We start from the raw sequence: 26,088 nt of genomic DNA, 5'->3' as shown, positions 1-26,088 counted from the left end.
AATGTATTGATATGATGAGGAAGCGGGGATGTGAGATGTGATGATCGATGTTGCAGGGACTTGAGTGATAGTTGGTTGTGACCAACAAACTATTGTGATGGGATTAAGTGCGATCCGAATGAGGTTAGCGACATTGTTGATAGGAACTGAAGTTTGTGGAATAGAAATATATGGTTGAGTAGAAGAATATGGTATAGAGGCATGTTGGAGAATAGTCATGATCGGATTTGATAGTGGTATAGATGGTAAGGAGGAAGAAGGTGGAATGGAGACCATGGGGGAGGTGCCGTGGGTGCTATTGATTGGGGTTGAATGATTGGCGGGGGCGCACTTGATTGAGTTTGAATAATAGGTGCGACATTCTGCATGGGAGAAAGGTCTCCTTGTGGTTGTTGACCAAGGGTGGATTTATCAAAATCAGGTGGGAGTTGAGCTCCATTTTGAAGGAGGGTCTTTAGAAGAATAGTAGGATTGTGTTGGATAAATTTCTCAATCATCTCTTGATTATAAGAGTTTGCTAGGAAATTTTGCACTTCTAGAGAGAGTTCATCTTGGTCAACCATATTAGGATTTTGCATTTGATTTTGAGTGCTAGTTTGCACACTTTGTGTAGGATCTTCATATAGGACACTAATTTTTGGCATACCATATTGTTTTTCGACCATCGTTTTCTTTTGAGATCGAGTTGTGACCATACAAGAATAACCTTAGAAAAGATTGGAGGAGGAAATCTCTGATGAGAGGACTTAGCAAGGCTCTTGGATTTTAGGAATTGGATTTGATGAAAATGGATTTTTGCTGATTGATAGGGTCCTTGGATTAGGACATGAATTTGATTAGGATTTGCACCTTAGTCCTTGGATGAGGATCTTAGGCAGGAGATGAAACCACAAGCGAGGTAATGACCAAGTTGGGTAGAATTTAGACCTTGGAATGATGGTTAAAAGCCTTCCTTCCACTAAGGGTTGACTAATGACCCTAAGAAAAGTAAAGACACGAGTTAAGAGTCATGATTGACTCAAAGGATAAGACAAAGGTTCTTGCAGAGGATTCTTCTTCAAGCACAAAAAGCCAAGTGATTAAGGATGTGGTATAAATGAAACTTCACAAGGCATGCAACCTTAATGTGAGGTTAAATTGGATTAAAGGATGATTTGATTTGGATTATGAGAATTGATTTGATAATTGAAGGTGATTGATTTTGTGATTGATTGATGTGCTAAGTTCTTAGGAAAAGATTGAGGATGATTTATTGAAGAGGGATGATAGTGATGATTAGAAGAAATTTGGTGACTAGGCTATCCTTGGTATGGACATGACTTAATAGATGATTGGTTTGGATGGCAAGTTATACGAAGGGACACAACCACCCTGATTTTGATGATAGTTGGTGTTAAAAGACAAACCTGAACTTTGATGGAGGACACAGACTCTTAATTCATCACTAGCATCAAACTCATTGCTATGACCATGGACGTAATCGTGGTAATGATGCAAAAATTTCCTATGTTTAAGAAAGAGTTTGCGATTTGTATACCAAAATTTCTGATGTCTGATGAGTTGTTCTTATGTGAGCTTCTTCTTCTTGATAGGTTGGTGGATTGACTTCTTAGGATGCTTATACAACTTAGGTGCATGAAACATGAGATAGACGGAGTTTCGACGCAATTAGGACTTTATGTGGTGGTGACTAGGATGTGACTTGGATGTTTGTTTGCTTTTAGACAAATGTTTTTGCAAAGTGTTTTAGGATAATGATGTGTTTTTAGTCTACTCTTGGCAAGCAAGTTATCAAGAAAAGCAAACACAATGAACAAATGAATTTTAGCTCAAAGACACTATGCTCATGTGCAACATTCTTAAGGTTAGCAAGGACAATAGTTATTGTATCCCAATTGGTTTCCCAGCTACGCTTACCTAGAGCGGACACTTAGATGCTTGACCCCACTGACTCCCCTCCACGACACTCACTTCTTCGGGGCAGCCAAGCATCAATTCCTATGAAAACTCCTCATGGTGAACTTTGTCTCTACTAAGGGTCATAAAAATATGAGCGGCTTCGGAGGTCCGACCTCCTACACCAATGACTAGAAGGTTTTTGGCAAGTATGCATAAGGTGTTTAATATGTCTTCCCGTTAGGAGCTACCCTTTGCAGTTGCACAAGTGCAATTGAGGCCTATAGCCCAACAAAGCACCAAGAACTTAGTAGTCACACAAGCGTGATTGAGATCTCTAGGATCGTACTAAGAACTTAATGTCAGAGTGAACTCTCATATAGCCCCAACCATTGACCCTTTCATCATCAATGGCCTATTTATTATAGTGAGTTGGGAACCCCAGGTCCAGGTGTACTCACTTGGGTCGTTCCCCTTTTACCTTCTCAAAGAGCAAGTTGGGAGGGTAGACTCGCTAAAGGTAAGCATGTAACAAACATGAAAAACTTGGAGGGTCTAGATTTCTGATCGTCTAGCTCGACGAGAGCATACTCTCCTACCTTTACGTTTTTCACAAAACACAAAAGACAAGGGTTCATTTATCCTTTAATTAGATCTAGGTGCCTAGTTAAGAAAAGACACAATATTTGGTTGGAACTCCTAGGCAACCTGCAAAACAATTCAGATTAGTAGTTTTTTGTGTTTCTTAGGTCTTGGACAATCGAAGAAGCTACAACACTCAAAAAAAGAAAAATTAGTAGTCATTGGCTTGCAGAAACAACACATGCACTGAAATGCAGTTAGTCGTGCTAAAGCACTTGCGTAGGCGCCAAAACACCTACGTATGCGCTGTAGTTGGCAGAAACAAAAAATAAATAAAAAAGAAATTAAAACAAAAAAAATCATGATTTTATACTTGTCTGTCATGTTGTTCTGGATCAGTCACGCTGAAGCCCCTGCGCATGTGCTCGCTCACATCAAAACGCCTATGCTCGCATAGAAAGACTGAAAATAGGGAAAAAGGTTAGTGGTTAAATTTTATAATTCAAATTAATTTTTTTTTTGCAGAGGGTAGGATTTTTTTGAAAATGGTCACACAAGTATAGTTTCCCTTGCGCTAAAACACGTCTGCTCACACTAATGCTCCTGCGCATGCATCGAAAAGCTAAACAAAGTTAGTTAACTTTAAAAAAAAAGAGCGGGAATTTTTTTTTTGAATTTTTAAATTTGGTGGCGTTGGTACGCCTGGGCTTGTGCTAATGTGCCTTTGCATATGCCGAAGAGGTCTATCTGTCACGCTGAACATGAATCTCTTGCGCTAGTTTGCAATCACTTGCGTTGTTTCGATACTTGCCACTTGAAAACTCATAAAAACTCAAAAAATATTTTTTTAGGGACGTAAGTCCCACCGAGCATGCCAAAATGAAGATGGGAAAAAGAAGCAAGGTGAATTCAAGTGGTTAGTATGCAAACAAAACACTGAAACATGCATAAAACCACATAAAAACATGAAGACAATGCTTATACCTTGCAACCTTTACCTTCTCCCTCATATGGAACTTGGATGAAGTCGAAGTGCGCCCAAATGCCTCCAATGTGATGTTGATTTGCTCCTAGATTGCCTGATGTGGTTGGCTCTCCAACATTGTGCATAAATGGATGTGATGGATTTGAAGGATGAGATGGATAATATGGCTAAGTATGGATGGGAAGTAACTTTAGCATGATAAGGGTGCAAAGATGGTTTCCTAGGAATAAACTAGCAGCATGAACTTTCTAAAATTGGAGATGAAATATGAGGGGAGGGAGTCCTCAATTTATAGGGAGAGAGGAGGAGAAATGAAGGGCTGGGATTGACCCAAGATGGAGGGTTAGGATTCCTTGTGAGCCCACACAAGGCCCAAGAGGAGGTGTGGAGACCAAGAGATATGCCTTAAAGAAATTTCTTGTTTCCAGACTCCTCAAGGTTCATTAGGAAGACTTCCCAATGTGCCTTGACAAGAGCAAGGGATAGGATTTTTCTTAAGGGATGGAAAGGAAGAATAAAAAATTCTTCAAAAGGGATGCTCATGGGGATTGTAGGAATAAGGAGGAATTAAAAATTCCTTGGAAGATGAGATGCCTAGAGGAATGTGAGATTTTGAAAATCTCACATTCACCTAGGAAAAGAGCATTTAAGGAGAGTGATTGGATAAATGGGACAAGGAGTTGACTTTGTGGCTAATCTTGATGATTAACCACTAGCAACTTAATAGGAGAGGGATTAGAGGAAAGATTAGGTGGGAGTAGGGTAGATAAGATTTGTAGGAGGATTTGACTAGGAGAGAGAATGAGTGGAGGGAATTAAAAATTAGAAGAATAATGCTAAGTGAGCTTAGGGAGTTTCTAGAAGATTTTATTAGGTTAATGATGGATTAGAAAAAAGGTGATTTGTAGGAATCACTTAGATCAACTAATTAATTGAAATTAATTATTTAAGAGGAGGAATTTGAGGAGATTTAATATTGAAGATTTTTAGAAGAATAAAAAGGGATTGATTTATTAAATAAATAAATCAATAGAATATAGTGACAATATTAATTATAATTAATTAATATTGAGGAGAATTAAAAATTGGCATAATTAATAGATTAATTATGTTAGGATCTTTAAAATAATTATTTTTAAGTGTCTACAAGTGGCATTCTAAAGGAGGCATGGAATGGTAAATAGGTAAATTATTATTTATTTGAAAACCTTTGGCTGTGAAGCTTTTGTCCATGTTAATAAACAAAACAAAACCAATCTTGACACTAAATCTAAAAAGTGTACCTTCATTGGATATGGAATGGATGACTTTGGTTATTGGTTATGGGATTTTGAAAATTAGAAAATAATTAGAATTAGAGATGTTATATTCAATGAGAAGCTCATGTATATATAAAAAGCAAATGCAAGAAAAGAAGCATGAACAAGTCTAAAAGGAAAATGTGGTGCTGGATGAGATTCCTGAAAATAAAATGCTAATGGTACCTAATGCTTAGCAACAAAAAAAATCCAACAAACTCCTTCAACTGTTAGACGTTCTACGAGGTTAAGTAGACCTCCTGAAAGTTTTTCTCCTTCTTTGTATTCTATTTTATTAACTAATTATGGTGAACCAGAAGGATATGAAGAGGCAATGCAGGTGGATGCCAAACAATAATGGGATCTAGGCATGAAAGAAGAAATGGGTTCCTTGATGAAGAATCAGGCTTAGGACTTAGTCCCATTACCTGCAAGAATAAGAGCCTTGCCTAATAAATGGGTTTAAAGGATAAAGGAGGAGGATGGAGGATAGAAAAGATATAAGGCCTGAATCATGGTTAAAGGTTTTGCACAGAAAAAGAGTATAGATTTTGATGAAATATTTTCTCCAGTTGTAAAAATGACTTCAATTAGAACTATTCTGAGTCTTGTGGCTACAGAAGACTTGCATCTTGAACAACTAGATGCTAATACAACTTTTCTCCATGGGGATTTGGAGGAGTAAATCTACATGTAGCAACCACAGGGATATGAGGTCAAATGTAAGGAGGAGTTAATGTGTAGGTTGGAGAAGAGTTTGTATGGCCTAAAGCAAGCACCTTGACAAATGACATTTGAAATTTGATAGTTTCATGGCTAAACAAGGTTACCATAGATGTCATTTTGATCATTGTGTTTATTTTAACAGATTGGATAATGACAATTATATTATCCTATTGCTTTATGTTGATGGCATGCTTGGGGTCTAACATGCAACATATAAATGAACCTTAAACAAAAATTAGCAAAGTCATTTGCTATGAAGGATTTGGGTGTAGCTAAGCAAATCCTTGGTATGAGGATTTCATAGGACAAGAAAAATAGGACATTAACTTTGTCCCAAAGTGAGCATATAAAGAAGGTGTTGAAAAGATTTAGCATGCAGATTGCAAAAGTAGTTGGTACACCTTTGGCTAGTCATTTCAAATTGACTAAGGAGATGTGTCCAAAGAGACAGGAAGAGGTAAATAAAATGTCTAACATCTTATATTCATCAGTTTTTGGAAGTCTAATGTATGAGATGGTATGGACACAACTAGATATTGCACATGCAATGGGAGTTGTAAGCAGGTATATGAGCAATCCGGGAATAGAACATTGGAATGTTGTCGAATAGATTCTCAGGTATTTGAGAGGTACTACTAGCAAGACATTATGTTTCAAAGGATCAAAAGCTACTCTACGAGGATATGTTGAATCTAATCTAGCAAGTGATATTGATACAAGGAGGAGTACTACAAGGTATTTTTTTTACTATAGGGGAATTGCAGTTAGTTGGAATTCTAGGCTGCAAAAGGTTGTTGCGCTTTCAACCACTAAAGCTGAGTATGTAGCTACTACTGAAGCTAGCAAGGAGATGATATGCTTACAATGTTTTCTAGAGGAATTGGGCCAAATGCGAGATTATAGCCCATTGTATACTGATAGATAGAGTGCCATTCATCTTGCAAAGAATTTCGCTCTTCATTTGAGGAAAAAACATATTTAGCTCAGGTACCATTTCATACGGTCTATTTTGGAGGATGGATAGTTACGACTTGACAAGATTCACACAAGTGGCAATCTTACAGATATGTTCATGAAGGTAGTCCCATGGGAGAAGATAATTTAATCCTCAATTTCTCTCGACATTCTTGACTAAAAATCATGCAATTAAAGAACAACTCAGTCCAAGATATTTTTTATCCAGTGGGAGTTGCAAGTTTAGCAGTGTCGTCCAAGATCATTTTCCAAGTGGGAGATTGTTTTGTGTGGAGCTTGATCAGTCTCCAAGTGGGAAATTGTTTTGTGTGGAGCTTGACTAGTCTCCAAGTGTGAGATTGTTGATATGTTGCAACTGATCATGCATGTATTATACACTCACTATGTATCCTCATCGAGGTTCGAGGGCGCAACCCTTGAGAAATTTTTTTTTGCCATTGTTGTTGAAAAATCGGCATTAAAAAAACCCTAAAAATAACCAACTTTGAGTGTTGCCCTAAAAATTGCTTGTTATAAGCGGTTGGAATGTAAAAAGGCATTGTAATGGTGTTGTACTGATTTACTAGACAATAAGAAAATACTGGACGACTGTGTTTTGTGGATGTAGCCCATCTTGGGTGAACCACGTTAAATCTCTGTGTTATCTGTATTATGTATTTCTCTTCATCTTTTTGTATTTGTATCTGCATATAATTGTTAATTTGTATTTGCTCCGGATTTGCCTAAACCCTAATAGGAAATTGAAGAGAAGGTCTATGAAATTCAATGAAGAGAAATCCAATCCAAATCTAGCCAAGCCAAGTTCCTAGACAAAATTTAAAATCCAATCTTCAGTTGCTGAAAAATTCCCAAGAAGACCAACCCCTGGCAAAGCTCAAGAAGCTCAATAAATAGAAAATCAAAATCCAAACTATAGAATATGTCAGCCAATCAAAATAATCTTTTAAAATATATTTCATACCAAACCCTACCTCAATTCGAGGCAATATATATTAAAATAATATTATTTAAACTTACCAAGCTCACAACCAATAGTGAAATAGGGTAGGTAGAATAAATAATTAATTAATAACCCAAAGGGGTAAAAAGGGAAATAATAATATAAACAACCAATTAATTAAATGAACCAAGAAATAATAAAATATGAAGGCCCAATTAAATATTTAAACCATAGAACTCAAATAAATATTAAAGCCACAACTTTATCAATAAATAAATAGCAAATCCCAATTAATAATCTCTCATTAATATTAAATATTAATGCAAACCATTAATTTAATTTATTATTATAAACTATATAAACCATTTAATTTATTAAGAATTTAATTAACCATTAATCACAACTCCTCAAGGTGAAACAACATAGGATAACGTAAAATACCACAAGACAACTCTAACCACACTACAAAGACTTACAGAGTACCAACTTAAACCTAGAGTGTAGAAAGGGATTTCATGTCACCTCTGATCAACTTGCCATTGGGATGAAGACACACTCATACTTGTGAAATCAGGTGGAGTCGATGTCTAGTACCTGCAAACCTGCCACCACCAATACATGTATGACAACATATACAATAACATATCTAATAAATGATCAGGCAAGTGAAGATAATCACAACATCATATCATGCTTGCAAAGAGTGACATGACATCGTCTCTATCATGAATACATTAGCAAGATAGTCATGATAATCATAGCATCAACTAATCCAATATGATCATGAAGTGGGGTTAGCACATAGTATGAAACCATCATATCACCATAAGCAAATATGAATCTCACACATGCATATAGATCATCAAATAATATTCCATCATCATAACAAACCCTGAATATCATCATCCATATGAAACCATAATGTCAATTACAAATATGATATGTCTATCATCAGCCATAGGGCATCCAAATCATAAATAAATCCATAAACATCTATCAAAACATCATAAGCTAGTCTTACCTATATAAATATAGTCTATCGATGCACAAAAAGGAAAGATGAATCGGAGGGGCACTGCAACTTGCATCTCTTTCTTCCCCCTCTATTTGTCTATCTATCTATCTATCTTTCTATCTTTCTATCTATCTATCTATCTATCTCTCTTTCTATCTCTATATATTTCTCTCTCCCAATCATTCCCTCTTTCTATATATCTACTTCTTTATCCTTTATCTATTTCTCTCTTTCTCTCTCCCTCCCTCTTTATCTATTTATATATCTCCCCCTCTCTCCCTCTCCATCTTCATGTTTGTCTCTCACTCTCACACACATAAACTCCTTGTTTTTCTCTACATATCTATCTCCTCATCTGTCTACTTGTCTCCCTCTCTCCATCTCTCTCTCACTCTCTTCATTACTTGTCTCTACCACCTCATTTATCTCTCACTCTTCCCCTTCTATCTATATCTTCTCATCTCTCCCTCTCCCTCTCTTTCTATATCTCATTATCTCTACCTCTCTTATTCACTCTCTCTCTCTCTCTCATCTCTCTCTAAATATATCCTTATCTCTACTCTTTATATCACTCATATTTCTTAATATTTCTATCTCTCCATCTCCCCTTCCCTAATTGTTTGCATCTTTCTATCTATTTATCCCTTATACACACAAAGACACCCCCTCTATCTTTCCGAAGTTATATATATTTCTCCATCTCTCTTTACTATCCCTATCACTCACTCTCTCCCTATAAGTCCCTCTTTCTATATCTCTCTACTCCTCCTTTCTCCTCTCTATATTTCTCTCCCTCCCTCACTCCCTCCCTATTTATATATCTATCTATCTCTCCATCTCTCTCTCTCTCTCTTTCACTCATATACATATATACTCCTTGTTTCTCTCCGTTTCTATGTCCGTGTCTTCCCCTCTCTCTCTACTACTTGTCTTTTTTAACTTCTTCATATCTCATTCTTTACCCCTACCTCTATCTCCACATCTCTCCCTCTCCCTCTCCCTCTCCCTCTCCCTCTATATCTCATTATTTCTATCTCTTTCTTACTCACCCCATCTCTCTCTCTCTCTTTCTCTCTCTCTCTCTCTCTCCCTAAATATCTCCATCTTTCTTTGTCTCTCTTTTTATATCTACTTCTCTTTCTCCTCCTTTGTCTCATTTTCTCGTTGTATTCATAGAATTAAAATAAAAACATTAATTCATATATCTTAGGCCATCAAAGAGGTTGAAAATATGTTTGAATACGAAATAAAAATAAAATCTACCCATTTTATAAACATATAACATTCATCATTAAATTATATAAGTTAAACTATATAATCGACAATTGTATAGTCGTAAAATAGTCAATCTCTTTAGCTAGTTCTTTTATGTCATTTTCCCTCTTTTGGGCTTTCGCCTCTTTCGCCGAACAAGAGGATTAACAATCCATGGATAAAATCCAAAGTGGAAAATAATGGTAGTTGTCGAAGCCTTGCAGACCCTCTTACCTATGCTTCACCCATTAAAATATCTTCCTTATTCAAAGGTTGTTTAAAAGACAACATCATTTTATAAATGACCTACCAATTGACCTCCTTTAGTACACAAATGTATGCAAAAAAATATACCAAAAAATTCACGTAATTGACCTCCCAGAGCTATTCGACGTATCCATTACACACCCAATAACAATTGCTAGTTCCTGCAGAGAATTGGAGCATGCTATAATGCCTTAATTACTCCGAGACCACTCAAAAAATATATTTTTTCTTATACATTTTGAGGAAACTATTGTTCTTTCTTCTCTCATCATCTGCTTGGAGGGTAACCTCTGTCTCAAGCAAAGCTTTTCAAATATTTGCAATGGCCGAAATTCCCGAGGGAGGACAGAGCGTCCATTTTTGCTGGATATGCAGGGAAATTCCCGAGATAATTTCTGCCATAAAATGAGATCAACACACTAGGGAGTGAAACGTAGGCGAAATCGTCATAGAGAGTAGAGTAGGACGCACATCAATAGAACGTTGGCGTGCTCAACAAGCAAACAAACTCACACAAACAAATATACTATTCTAATCCCAGGGTGAGTTAAGAGATGACGACCTTTACATGAAACGTGTGCTTCTCATGACGGGAATACAAAAGCAAAGACACTCTGGAAGGGACGACAAAGCGTATGCGCTGTTGATGTGCTTCATCTACTGCTGTCTGACTTTCTTTGGTTTTCCATCACACCAATGTTTCATTGATGTGGGTCCTAGTCCAATATTTATGACGATTTCGCTGACGTTAATGGGGTGCCTTTGCCAGATTGTGTTTCAGGAGAAAGTTGACCTGATTTCCTTCCTATAAATACAAATATAGGTAATGAATAGATAGCCTGATTCAATCTCCAGCTTTCAGAAATCCAAAGGAAATGGGCGCTTGTCTATCTTCACAAAAACTTCGTCTCAAGTCAATAGAGGACGATATTGTGCTTCAACAATATGAAGATCCAGTGAAGGTAGCACAAGTTGTAAGCGAGTCCGATTTGATGGATTTTAATGAGTATTTGTCCCCTCCTGACAAAATTGCACAGGACGAATGGCAATTGGATGGCCTCTATTTTGTCCTTCCGTCCACAAAATTGCAGTATCCTCTACGCGCTTCAGAGATGGCTGTAAATGGAGCATTGCCCTTGCAATCAAGGCAGCACAAGCCCAAGAGCAGCAAAAGAAAGCGAGGCAGTAGAGTCATGTCTGTCACTGTCGATGGACGCCAACTTCATAAACCACATTTCAATCGTCTTAATAATTCGGGTTTGTTAAAATCTCGAATTTTTTCAGAGTCGTCGATGCACATAACGTCGACACGGACGAAGTTTGGGCGGCACAAGTATAAATCCTGGTGGAGCGCAACACTTTCGCCAATACCCGAGCACTTTGCTTTTTGACACATTCTCTGCTCTTCTTGCGTGCACTCCAAATTTTCTCCCCGGGAATTTCTTCAGATATCAATGAAGGAAGGAAAGATTCTTTTTATAGTTCATGAAGTCTTGCATTTCTGTATAAGTCTGTAGACAGGTTTATAATTTATATGAAATTATCTCGTATTTTTTTGAGGTGCTTAACTTGTAAGATTTGAACTTGTGAATGAAATTTCCATCATGACAAATATCTGAACTGCTTTAGCTGAGATAGACATGATCAAACGAAGCTCACAGCAAATGATCAGAAAGCAATTTCCTGCAAATGTACAAGGATAAATCAATTTTTTTCTGCAGTTTTGATTAAAATAAATAATTGTAGCCTGTATGCATAGCACTATAGCATGCTCAAATTCTTTGTAGATATTTCTTATATTGAGTGTATTAAGCTGCAAATCAACAATCTTATAAATGGTAAATCTTGTGAAGTTGTAGTTTTGCAAATAAGAAAGGAAATTATAATAAAAGTCTTTGAACTGTAAAACTGATTTGCAGAATTGGGGAGTAAGGCTTTCAAAAGTCAAAGTTCGTTTTCTTGGTTGCTATATAAGCAAAAATATATAATTCCGCGTAGGCTACAGTTTCAAGATTAATTTAAGAGAATCCACTGTATTCATTGGCATGCATTACTATTTATAATTGATACAACATTTTCAAATAAATAATTAGGTCAATATACCTAAGTATTTCTTCTCACTAGATGAATAAATTTTTAAAAAATATAAATGGTGTAAAAGCGGGGCACAAAAAAACATCAACAAATATAGATCAACAAGAAGAATAGAGTGAAATCTTTGTTGAAGAAAATTATGTTGACGGAGTTTGTATCACATTCAGTTTAACAATTATAGTAGTGTTGTTTGCAATAAACAGTTTTCTTTCTTTCTATATATATATTTGGGAAGATTTTACATTTTTATTTTTATTTTAAAAGATTTGGAATATTGTTTCATTGTGGAAGATATTAGAAATTTTTAGAACAATTCATAGGAGATACAAATGAAGTTGAAATATTATACCCTTCTTCCTTCTTAATGTTCACCACTAACAACTCAAGCATTCCTTACAATTTCAAAAAAATGTTTGACATATCCTTAGTAAATATATTGGTTGTTTATTTTTTACTTGGACATAAAATAGACCTGATAATAATTTCTTAACGTAGATCTTGAATATAATTTACATGAATCTTAATATGCTTTGTTTTAGCATGAAAAATTAGATTGTTTGAAATTTATAGAACATTATAAAAATCAAAATTCAAATAAAAAAAATTTCAATCCATAATGCTTTCTTTAATATGCTTCTTTACATAAAGACAAAGATATAATATTTTTTAACTACTCCATTTAATAGAGTCTACTCTATTCTACAGGGATAACTACCAATAGATTTTATGTCATCTATATGACCACCCAATATAAATCTATAAGTCCAACCAAAATAATTAAGGGCCTATAGCCATAATTGATGCCATAATGTATTGCTTCATGAATACATGTAATTTTTCTTTTAAGCCAACCAATCACTTTGTTTAGATGTATAGATTTGGAAATGAAAGCGAATTGTATATGTAATGTTGGTGTGGACTCCACTTTGATCCATTCAAAATAAATATGCTATTCTAGTGCCAAGGTGAGTTAAGCGATGACGACTTTTCTAATTAAGATCAAATAAATTTATTCCCCACACGGGACGACAGAGTGTATGCGCTCTTGACTTTAATTATTCTGTTTCCTTTTCTCGACGTCTACTAGTGTCTGACTTTCTTTGCTTCTCCGTCACGCCAATGTTTTGTTGATGTGGGTCCTACTCCAATCTGAATGAAGATATCTCTTACGTTAATGGGATGCCTTTGCGAGATTGTGTTTCAGCACAAAGTTGACCTGATTTCCTTCCTATAAATGCAAAGTAGATAATGAATCCATAGCTTCATTCAGTCTCCACATTTCGGAAATCCAAAGGAAATGGGCAAAAGTTTCGTCCTACTGCAAAGTCTTTACAGGACGATATTGAGCTTCAATAATATGAAGATCCAGTAGAGGTAGCACAAGTTTTAGACGAATCCTGTTTTTCTTAATTAAATAAGAGCAAATAAAATGAAGACAAAATCAGATATGAAAACATAAACAAATTAAGACACAAAACACAAGATTTATAGTGATTCACCATAGAAAGGAACATTAACCTCATGGCTCTCGGAAAACATGTGTTGCCGCAAATTGCTACCCTCTTTTTCGAAATCTCTAATGGCTTCCTTTATCACTTTTCCCATCTCCTTTTTGATTACATTGTGATCGACTCTAAGGAGAACGATCTTGTTTCTGAGATTGGCCTCCTGCCAGAGAGGCAACCGTTCATCCTATAAAGATTAGAATGAGCAGAGAAAACAATAACAAAAACAGAAAAAAGAAATAAAAAGAGACAACACACGATTTATCGTGGTTTGGCAAATTTGCCTACATCCACACTCAAAGCAGGGAATAACTTCATTAATCAACTCTAATACATGGGCTTCACACAACCATTATATAATCATATTCAGTTATGAAATGAACAGTTGGGAGAACGCGAAGGGTCATGCGACCGTTGGCCTTCACATTTCCAACACATCCATCTTCACCTGATGTGAGCCATTGTAGAGGCTCACATCACAGGTCTCCCACTCCTTGTGACTCTTCACCTACCCTTCCACAACCCTTCCAGACTTCTTTCTGTGGCTTTCAACCTCTTCCTACTTTTGAAGCCAATTTCTTTTTCTTTGCCAACGAGTTCATGATTGCTCAAACCATTTATACTTGCTATAGCTGCTTCAAGAGTTGAGAAAGAAACAAATCTAGCATCTTCCTCTTCAGCCAAATCCTCCTTTTCATTTGACTGATCTATTGTTTTCTTATATTTCCAACAATTCTTTTTGATGTGGCCTTGTTTGCCTTAATACCAACAACCACAATCTCTATATTTGTAGTTTGACCTTCCTCATGATTTCTCACGATCTCTTTCACTCTTCCCTCTTTCTTCATCCCACCAATGTACACGATGCATAGAGGTGGATCGCCAAATGTCTTTCTTGTCATTTTCCAAAACATGTATTGGTGAGTCTACATCCCCTTCAACCTTGGCAGCCACAACAGCTTTCATTTCTTGCCTCTAGTCTATGTCACTATAAAATTCCAACATACTAAGGAATTCATCAATAATTGAATCAGCGACATCATCTAAATGATCCAAAAGCCTCTTTTTAGCAGCCAAAATTTCACACAAAGGTGAATTTGATATAGGATGATCAACTCCCACTTTAGCGTGTCTCTTTATTATATAAAAACACCCAGCTCCAAGGTCCAGCACCCAATCATCTTCCATATCTGCTCTCCTTGGCTCCAACCAAGCTCAAGCTCTGATACCAATTGTTAATTAAATAAAAACAAATAAAATGAAGACAAAATCAGATATGAAAACATAAACATGATCAAAACACACAAGACACGATTTATAATGGTTCACCATAAAGACTATGCCCATTATCAATGAGAGAATACCTTTATTCACAATTATCTAATATATCATACATGATCAACACTATCATACATAATCAACACTCATTTTTATATACAAATATTTAACTCTTCAAAGAAACAGTCACGACTCTTGAACTTCACATCCTCAACAATTCCCTCTCGACAGAATTGCACAGGACGAATGGCCTCTAATTTGTCCTTCCCTTAAAAAAGTTGCAGTATCCTCTACATGCTTCAGAGATGGCTGTAGGTGGAACAACCTCCTTGCAATCAAGGTAGCACAAGTCCAAGAGCAGCAAAAGACAGTGAGGCAGTAGAGTGATGCCTGTGAGTGTCGATGGACGCCAACTTCATAAACCACATTTCAATCGTCTTAATATTTCGGGTTTGTTAAAATCTCGAATTTTTTCAGAGTCGTTGATGCGCATAACGTCGATACGGACGAAGTTTGGTCGTGACAAGTCTAGAACCTGGTGGAGCGCAACACTTTCGCCAATACTCGAGCACTTTGCTTATTGACTGACCCAGTCTCTGCTACTCTAAAATTTCTCCTCGAAAATTTCGCCAGGTATGTAAGAAATCTTCAGTAAAATGACATTGAAATCCTCTGGGTTTCCACCATGGCAAATATCTGAAGTGCTTTGGCTGAGATAGACATGAACAACGAAGCTCACATCAAATGATCGGAAAACAATTTACTCCAAATGTACAAGCATATATCAAATTTTTTATTTGTTTTGGATTAGTTAAATTATTCTAAGTTCTATGCGTGACATTATGACATTCTCAAATTCTCTGCAGATATTTCTTATCTTCACTACATTAGGCTCCAATTCAAAAATCTCATAAATGGTAAATCTTTTTAAGTTGTAATTTTGAAAATTAGAGTGAAAAATGATAAAGAAAAATCTTTCAGCTGCAAAAGTGATTTGCAGAATTGTGGAACAAAGGCATTTGAATATCAAACAGTGTTTTCTTGCTTGGTATAGCAGAGGTTTTAAAAGTTGTTAAATAAGTATAGTAGAGGTTGACAAAAGGAAAATCAATTCTTGTTTACAAAATTCAAAAAACATGTTCCGAAACATTATATATGAGCTAAATCAAATTACAAGCATCAAGAAGAACTAAAAAGTTTATTTGTAAGAAGCCAAAAGGAGTAGACTAAATAATTTAGATTCTAAAATACATAGATACTGCTAGTGGTTTAAGTCTTGTTTAACCTTAGAAAGTGATAGTGGGGAATCTTATCAAGGCCTAGGGGTTATAGGGGTTCTCTCCCACTTTATGGTAATATTAGATCTACCCTTGATTATATCCAATGATGGTAGGCTATAGATTCCCCTAATTATCAAAAAGTATATATCAAAATTTAGAAAACTTTACATTGACATGCATTAAAGTTTACATCTATGTACGATGTCTAGATCCGTACTTTCACATAGTGAACTTACACTGATGGATGCAATCCAAATACAAGAAAGTTTATTATAAACACTTGATACATTCAACTAATTATTTGCTGATTTTTGTATGGCCTAATGAATCAAGTATACACACCTTGCTTTCATTTTCTATTGGCTCAATTGTTGTAAGTGTTATTTATTTATTCAAATTCTTTATTTACTTTAGTGCATTGCTGTTGATTATTATTGCTTAACTATTTCACATTGGGATCATATGTAAATAATATTTTATTCCTATTTTCATGTATAAACATTGAATTAAATTAGACTACACTATCTAGTTTCAAATAGTATAAATAGCTTAAATACAAAGAAAAACATGAGTATTAGTACAAAGCTATATTAAGTTTTTGACATAGGTTAGATGGGTACCTTGTGATTTCTCAATATCTTTTATATTGATATATTTAAGAAGACTATGCTTTTTATTATGCTTATACATTTCTAAGTTTGTTACATCAATATATCATAACTCAAATTTAGTATTAATGTACACCTTAAACATTGATTTTGCCTAATTATGAATTACGGTATAAATTGCTATCAAATATAAGTTTAATTATATTTTCTCATCTATATACTATATTGTAACCCTCTTGTTACCATTCAAATAATGCATTTCAACATAATAAACTATTATTGTGATAATACATAAAAAGTACATTCTTTTACTATTGCACAAAAATAAAGATCACCCTATAAGTATATGTATGTATGTATCTATTTATGTATTAATTATAATTTAAATCACAACCATAAACATAAAGGAGTTGTATATGACAAACTAACTAAAATAAATTATTTAAATCTATAAATAAACATCTCATAAATATCAATGAGATTAATCTAGGTGACTACCATAAAATCGGTACAATGTGAGTTTAATTGGTTATGATAGTATTGGAGAAGATATTATGTTATCATATGATATTTTGAATGAAGAAATATTGGATAAATGAAATACGAGTATTTGAAATCTTAAAACAAAATCATGTGAGTGTGATCCTATCTAAGTGATTTGATTATTTCATTAACAAAAATATTAATTATAAGAAAATAAAAACCTTTAATTCTTGCAAAATAGTTCTCCTAATGTATGTTATCCTCAAGAAAAGCGAAGTGGTGTAAAGAAACATCAATGAGCTTAATATTTGATGATGAAGAAGGATTATTAAATTACCTACTTACAATTAGACATCAGGGCTAAATTAACACTAAATAAATAGATAGTAACATTAAGATTTAATTATGATAAACTAAACTATATGATATACCTATAGGTGTTGGTGATAGATATACAAGTGTATTATTTGGATAGTATTATCTATTTCAATTACCTATTATGTTAGAATGATGTAGGGGAATTAATCTAAAAGTATCCATAAATATATAAATTGTAACTTATACCTAATTTAGCTTATATATACATTCTAATCACACAAACCATTGATAATTTTTTAATACCTTAATAAAACTGGTGCAAGTTGCATTTCTCCTTGTATAAATAATTAGTTTATTATTAGTGTTCAAAATGAAATTTTGTGTAACTCTATCATCCACACATCTAAAACATTAATGAACAAAAGATAGATCAATAAATTTTTGTGATACAAAATTGACATTAACCAAACCATATATTAAAACACACTTTACATGCACTGCATAATGCATGATGAAACAAACCAAAAAAAACTTTAAAATGCCATCAGATAAAACACCATGAATAGCATAGGAAATGAAGTATAGAGAAGAGTTAGGATTCCCATAACATTAGAACATCTTTGAATCATATATTCTAAATCAACCTCCAAATACAACTAACAAAATAACCCAGTGATGAACTCTATCTATTTTTATCACCAGTTTTCCGTATTATGAGTGCGTACATAACATGATTAAAACATATTATCTTTAATTCTAAAGCGAGATTCTCCATTGCTTCTTTTAGCCATTTCATTTCCTTGGCGGTTGTACAAAAAATTTTACTCTATATTTGAAGGACTGTGACTGAAGTTTCATGAGAAACAATTTTGACTAATCCATCCACGTCACATGAAGATTGACTTCAAGGCATCCAACATCCTACTAAGAATACATTTTTTACATATCAGCGAAAAACTATCTGCGAAGAATTGGAGCATGCCATAATGCTTTAATTAGTTTGAACCCACTCAAAATTTCATTTTTCTTTGCACTTTTGGAGGAAACTATTCTTCTTTGTTCTCTCATCATCTGCTTAGAAGGTACTCTGTTCATCTCTGTCTCATGCAAAGCTTTTCACATATTTGCAATGGCCGAAACCCAGAGGACATCAGCGTCAAGTTTTGCTAGATATGAGGGAAAATTCCCTATAAATTCTGGAATAGAATGAGGTCAACATTGTAGGTAGTGAAACATGGCTGAAGCTATTCTGGTTCCAAAACAGATCTTTTGTACAGTGTGTTAGCGACAGGTTAGTCAATCGGAATCATTTATTGCAAAATTGACAGTATAAAACGCATGACTAACACGCGTGTTAGTCAATCCGTACTGCAGTTTTGGAACCAGAATAGATGCATCCGTGAAACATAAACAAAATCATCATAATGATGGATGTGCAGAAAGTAGAGTAGAACGCACATCAATGGAACATTGATGTGTTTGACAAGCAAACAAACTCACACAAATAAATGGCAAGGTGAGTTAAGAGATGACGACTTTTCTAATAAACATATAATGCATCTATTCCTCCATATTATGAAATGTGTGTTTCTAATGACGATAACACAACCGTCCTTAAACACTACTTACTAAGCTTTGATTGCTTAGGTGGTTGTGGGCCTAGTTGTTCCACGCAGCCTTCCATTCCCATCCAACTAAACACCAGCGTTAGCATTCTCATTTACGAGGGTTGTTCTCGTTCTTGTTTACTCGATTGCCATTCTCGTTTGCATCCACAGTTAGTAGAAATGCAAAAGGTAGAAGCAGGGTTTTTAGGTAGTACCTAAACTATTTACAAGGGCACGACTTAAACTGTTTGTAGGGATACGATTGAAATGCAAATTGTGGAATGTCGATGGTCAAATAATTCTTGCAGAGATCGCCAATAACTATGACAAGAAAAAGGCATATGTGAAATCAAGTTCAGTTGACTCCTCACTACAAGTCAATGATTCAGCCCATGTGGTTGACAAGTCAGATCACAAATCAGATTAACAAGATAAGGAAGGCTATGAAAGTAGTCGTCGAAGTTTGTTTAGTGCTTAAAACTAGAGTAGTTTTTTTCTTGACATCATATTTAATATTAATTAATTAGTGCAAGCCAATCTATGCTGCTGGCATTTTCATTTCAAAAAACATGGTGGGGGAACTCAAAATTCAAAATGTCTTCAAATATAATGGGATTTTCTTTATAAAAATTTATAGGCAGTTAACTAGAGGACACAAGCCTTCATTTTGCATTGGATGTGTTGGGACTTTCAAAATTTGAGAAAACTTGAAAGCCCATGATAAGGAAACTGATTGCAACACTCAGAAGTACTCCTACAATTTTTTTCAAAGTAGCCCACTTTAAGGGTTACTAACTTGACATCCTTAATTTGCTAATCACGAGTACTCAAATTGGGATCTTGTTTACCTGTTATTAGAGAGTTTCCAATCCTATTACAACTTCCTAGAATCATATTTGATGAGTTTTTGAAGTTGGGGGTTTCGAGAAAGTTTGTTGTATGCACACTGTTAAACCTACTAGAATAGCCATTTTCAAAGAGTAATATTTTGCTACCAGTTGATTCAATGAAAAAGGATTAGTGCTAGCAATTGTCCACATCTCAATGTACCCATGTGTCCATTCTTGTAGCCCGAAGACCTCATTTGGTATTTTTTCCAAGCTAAAAGAAAACGTGTCCATTCTTGCTTAGATTTTCTACCTATACATTGTTGAATTTGCTAGAGTGACCTTGCATCTTGATTAATATTTTATATCAAAATGACCTACATGTCAAATGGATTAGTCTTGGTGATTATTTGGATATTATTGTAATCCCTGTCTTGGTTGCATTATCCCAACATTTAGTTTGATATTTTTTCAAGGCCAAAAGCAAATTAACTTTGCAAAGGTTTGATATCATGTTCTAGAAAGTTTTAGTGAGGTAAAATTTGACCACTATATTTTGCAAATTTGATGGATTCAAGAAAATCTACTTGGTGCACATGCTCAGTGTATCTTAATAAAATCCTTCAGTTGGTGGTGGCCTCCCATAACAAGGTTTGATATTTTTTCACGATAGTGATTTGGCAAGGTTCTAGAAAGGTTTTAAATGTGTAGTTTCAAAAAATGTTCAAGTAAGCAACTTTGAACATTACAAATTTTCACCCAGGGCATTGTTATGTGAATCCACTTGGTAGTCTAATTCTCATAATAAAATTCAATATGTATGTCAATTTTCGAGACCTAGGGAGAATGTTTGATCAACTTTTGAAGGTGTTTCCAAAGGCCACCTGGTTTGTTTTGAGCATTGAGCAAAAACATCAGGAGTCAAATTTTATTGGTTTCCCATTTCACATTTTCACCACCGATGTATTCAACTATGGTCTGAGTTTAATTCCAAGGTCCAATTGTTCGAAAACAATTTTTTTTAAACTGAGCCCACATGAGGACCCGACTTGTATTTTGTTGCCATAAGGCCAATTAAGGTTCCCCTAACAAAATATTCACTATTTAAATCATTTTTTATTTAAATAATAATTTGTTTGGTTTCATAAGGTCAGTTAAAAAATGAAATTATTTAAATCATGTAAATGGTTTAAACATGCGACATGGTGCATCAATTAAATCACACTAATGATATTTATAAAGTTATTGACAAAACAATATACAATTCACGTCAATGTAATAGCTTGGTGTGGGTGTGCAGGGTAATAGTGGTACTCTTTTCTTACACACGCTTCCTTGGATTAATATGTGAAATTTTTGAGATCAAGTGTAGACACACGGGACAATGGACAAAATAGCAAATAAAATAACTTTTCAATCTCGCGTTCCTAAACAAGAAATTAGGACAACAAATTTTTATGGGGGAGCATGAGGAATATAAGATGTTAGGGTTTGTGCATTCTTTTCCTGCTCAGCTCTTGTCTGGTGTAAAAGTTTTTGAAAATTCTTCAAGATTTGGCTCCTGTTCTTTTGTGTATATCATGCAACGTTTGTGACCTGCAAAAGGGCAATAATATGTGGTTGATTATGAGTGCTGTGAGGAGTCAGCGATTAAGAGGATGGATTTTCTATTTTGATTGGAATGTTTATAGGGAATGTTGGCACTGCAGACCCTTCCTTCTAGTACGAAATGAGATATTACTAGCTCCTTGCTACATGCTAACAGAAACGTTCCTATTGCGAAGTGGTAGGTGATTCCAATGAACTATGGTGATTTTGAAGGCAATTTTTGTTAGCGCATAACTTCTGTTTGCTCCATAATTTACGGTGAGATCATAGTTTGCACCGCAATCAAATAGACGTTGCATGCTTTGTATTTAAGCTAACAACAGAGAACTACGAGTAAACTCACTCTGCCTATTCCATCCACTCCAACGATTTCTGCATCATCTATGTTCATGCGTTGGAATATTCTTTGTATAAAATAATGCTTTGGCATATTATAATCAATACAATGGTTGATGAGTTCTTTGTTCTGATTTTCTCTGCAAGTTTTTCTTTTATTTTTCAGTTAGATCTTTTCTCTATTTTGCAGGATTAGCTACAAAATTTTACATGATATCAGAGCTAGATTGCTAGAAAGAAGAAGCATCAGACAGATTTATGAAGATTACCATCATCATGGAAGTTGACGTAGACCTCTATTTCTAGATGCATGCATATTCTTTCCCTAATTTTTGCATGCTCCTTTTTTTTCCCTTTTTCCTATATTGATTCTTTAAAACTTGTATGTGCTTTGCAAGCACTGCATGACAAAGATCTGGAAAATATATGAGATTCCAATGTTGCAACTTTGTTTGCTCCTAGAGATTCTTTCTAGCAGCGTTCCTGACTACATGAGATTCCAAAGTCGCATCCTTGAGTGCTTCCAGAGTTTCTTTCTAGTGGGACATTATTGGGCATGGATATACAATGGCATCATCCCAACCGAAGGTCATCTTTGCAGTTCTTCAACTTAGAGCACATTTCTACAGATTCATATCTTCTTCAGATGACCAGTTTCCATATTTAGAGACCGTGTACCTGTCTATTCATCCATTTAAGTAATGTGGAATATGTACAACTATTTTTTCACAGTATCCCAGAGGTACTCATGTAGTGGTTTCGATGACTTTGATACAATCATGTTGTAATGTGGATTCATTTGCAGTTCTTCATCAATTGTTGCATCTTTCTTTTATAGTTTCAATAAATGGTTAGGAGTTTTTCTCAATTGGGTTTTCTCCTATCTTCTTTGTAATTGGGTTCCTAATCACGCATTGTTGTCAGGACCCATTTCTCTCATATCTTTCCTTAGTTAGACTTAAGGGAGGGTGTTAGCGCATAACTTCTGTTTGCTCCATAATTTACGGTGAGATTACAGTTTGCACTGCAAGCAAATAGACATTGCATGTTTTGCATTTAATCTAACAACGGAGAACTATGAGTTTAACTCACTCTACCTATTTCGTCCACTCCAATGATTGTTGCATCATCTATGCTCATGCATTAGTTTATTCTTTGCATAAAATAATGCTTTGGCATATTATAATCAATACAATGGTTGATGAGTTCTTTGTTCTGATTTTCTCTACAAGTTTTGCTTTTATTTTCCAACTAAATCTTTTCTCTATTTTGCAGGATTATGTCAGCTTGCCAACGTAGGCTATGTTGCAACATAAACCATCGTAATCTTGATTCATCTCTTTATAGTGAATATAATATTGTGCCAAGTATGCGATAATGCAATTTATTGTTTGAGGTACTCTTGTGGACAAGGATGGCATTGAAAGTGGTAGAGAGTACATAGCGTATTGTGTTTAGATCTGGTTCACTGGTATGGTGCTTCTTCATAAGCCCGCAACATCTTAAGTAGATTAAAGCCAAATCCCCATGTTTAGTTCCATTTTTTTGATGTTCTTCTGATTCAAGAATCAGACACACTGTAGGTATCTTGCAAATGTAGTGTGAGTCAAAGATATGAAGATGCAAAGTAGTAGTATAAAGAGGTAGTGCAGTGAAGCTTTTGGTGGGTAGAGTAGAGTGATGTTTGCAACTATTTGCGAGGCTAATAATGGAATATTTCAGGAATATTTTATAATTTGGAGAGTTTGATTTCAAAGAGGATATTGAGCAATGGGAAAACATAAAGGACCATTCACAAGTCAAGGTTAAATGGAATGAAGTGAAAATAAAGAGATTAAACTCACAACAGTGAAAAACCTAGTGATTAATACTGTAGGTGTAGATTATATTGGCACTTGATGAGTAAGTAATTATAGCCATTGCATAATAAGGAATGTAGTGCTATGGGCGCCACTTTGAGTAGCTATATGATGAATCATTGTAAGGGGCAGAGATATGTGGAATATCACATAAATGTGATCAATCATTATTTGCATATATAGAGGTGTGTGAAGTGCGGAACTAATGATTTAGTTGTTACACAAGCAACCTTAAGTTGGATGGAAAGAAGGCAAGGTCCTCTATATTCTTTGTCAACACAAATTGCATAAACATATGATCTCTATGTTGAAAATCCCATTCTCTATTAAAGAAATGCCAAAGTAGAATGCACGACAATGGCCATCAAAACTTATACTAAAACTAGAAAGAGAGGTGAAAAGAGAAAATCGATATCAAGAGAAAGTTATTGTTTAAATAGACATTGAGATGTTTGGCAATAATGTTTGTATGTAGGGATCAAACTAAAGTTTATATTGCACCTGCAACTAACACAAATAGAGGAGGACATTCATAAAGTTATGGGTGAAATAATGTTGTAGACACTAATACATTTGGACTAGATTTCCGACTGAGGTTTCCGATGGAGAAGGTATATTGTGGCCAAATTTGATTTTTTTTGAAAAAATGCCCGCATTCGTCATAATTTCGACAGCAATTTCCCATTTGGTTTTGACGAAGAAGGCATTAGCAATGAGAATTTTCTTTTTTTTCAAAAAAGTGCTCAAGTTCGTCGTAATTTCGACGACAACAGCCATTACTTAAAAAAGAAGAAGAGGGGAATTCATTTGTGCATTGCAATCCCGCGTAGGTGTCCGTGGGGACTTCAACCCCCAAGAACATCAAACCCGCATGGAAGGCATTTGTGGCATTGCTTGCAATCCCGCGCAGGAGGTAGATTCAAATTGCCCTAGTTTTTAATTTCATGTTGCAAAAAATATACATGTGGTGGTTAATTGCCCTAGTTTAATCTTGTAAAACCATAGAACTGTGATTGAGGAGTGAGCATTCAATTTTGTAGCAGCAATCCCTTCCTCCCGTATACGTGCGTGTTGATTGTTCACATGAGATCACATCTCTTTGTGGCATTGTATCAAACAATTCACGAGCAGGGAGGATGCTGGCAAAGGTTGTGGAATTTGGCTTTATGCCTTCCAATTTCATTTGCTTGAAAGTGTCTAAATCCTTTTCGACAAATCCATTTTGTGCATATCCAGCAATCGTTGCAGTCCACGAGACAACATTTCTTTCAGGCATTCTATCAAACAGTTCACGTGCCTTGTCTATGCTTCCACATGTTGCATACATGTCTACTAGGGCAGTTGCAACTACAACATCTGACAAAATTCCTCTATCCTTTATGCTTCGATGAATGTCCATACCCTATTCTGAATCTCCCATTTTGGCACAGGAAGGGAGAATAGTAGCAATGGTCGTGGAATTTGGCTTTACACCTGCTGATTGCATTTGCTTGAAAGTTTCTAAAGCCTTCTCAACAAATCCATTTTGTGCATATCTGGCAATCATTGCAGTCCAGGAAACCACATTTCTTTGAGCCAATCCGTCAAACAGTTCCCATGCCTTGTCTATGCTTCCACATTTTGCATACATGCTAACAGAGCAATTGCAACTACATCTGACAAAATTCCTCTATCTTTTATGCTTTGATGGATGTCCAGACCCTGTTCCAAAGCTCCCATTTTGGCACAGGCTGGGAGTACGCTGGCAAACATAACTAAAGAAATGCAATGATTAGCTCCAAAGACATCAAACCACTACTAACAAAATCGAGAGTCTAAAATATGATAAGGAATAGTGTGAGCTGTCCTGAAATAAAATATTTTATTTTCAATTTCAACTAAAACATAATTAGTCAGCCATTTAATGTTATTAATAAGTGTTTAATTTATGAAAGAGATAAATGGTTGGCCACAAGTACATGAGTTACTAAATGCACACAAATAAGTTAATTTGATATTCAAAACTATCTACAATGAATTCAATTCTTGTCCATTAGTCATTAATGTTTGCAATAAGAATTTTTCTTTGTTTTTCTTAATCTTTATTCATAGTTATGTGCATATTTCACATTCTATAATTAGGATATCAATTGCTATGGCTGAACACTAGCATGATGTTTGTGTTGTGGTATAGATGCATGGAAACATAATTATGGGATTGTTATATTATAGAGATCATATATCTAGATATCGCATATTAGTTCTAGCTCTTCTTGGATTGAGTCTAAAGTTGACATACAGTCATAAAGCCATTATTAGCAGATCTATCCATTTCTACTAAAGACAATTGAGAAAGTCATTTTGACAT

Source organism: Cryptomeria japonica, chromosome 4, assembly GCF_030272615.1.
Source record: "Cryptomeria japonica chromosome 4, Sugi_1.0, whole genome shotgun sequence".
NCBI lineage: Eukaryota > Viridiplantae > Streptophyta > Pinopsida > Cupressales > Cupressaceae > Cryptomeria > Cryptomeria japonica.
The sequence above is the reverse complement of the archived record's forward strand: the minus strand, read 5'-3'. Positions refer to the sequence as shown.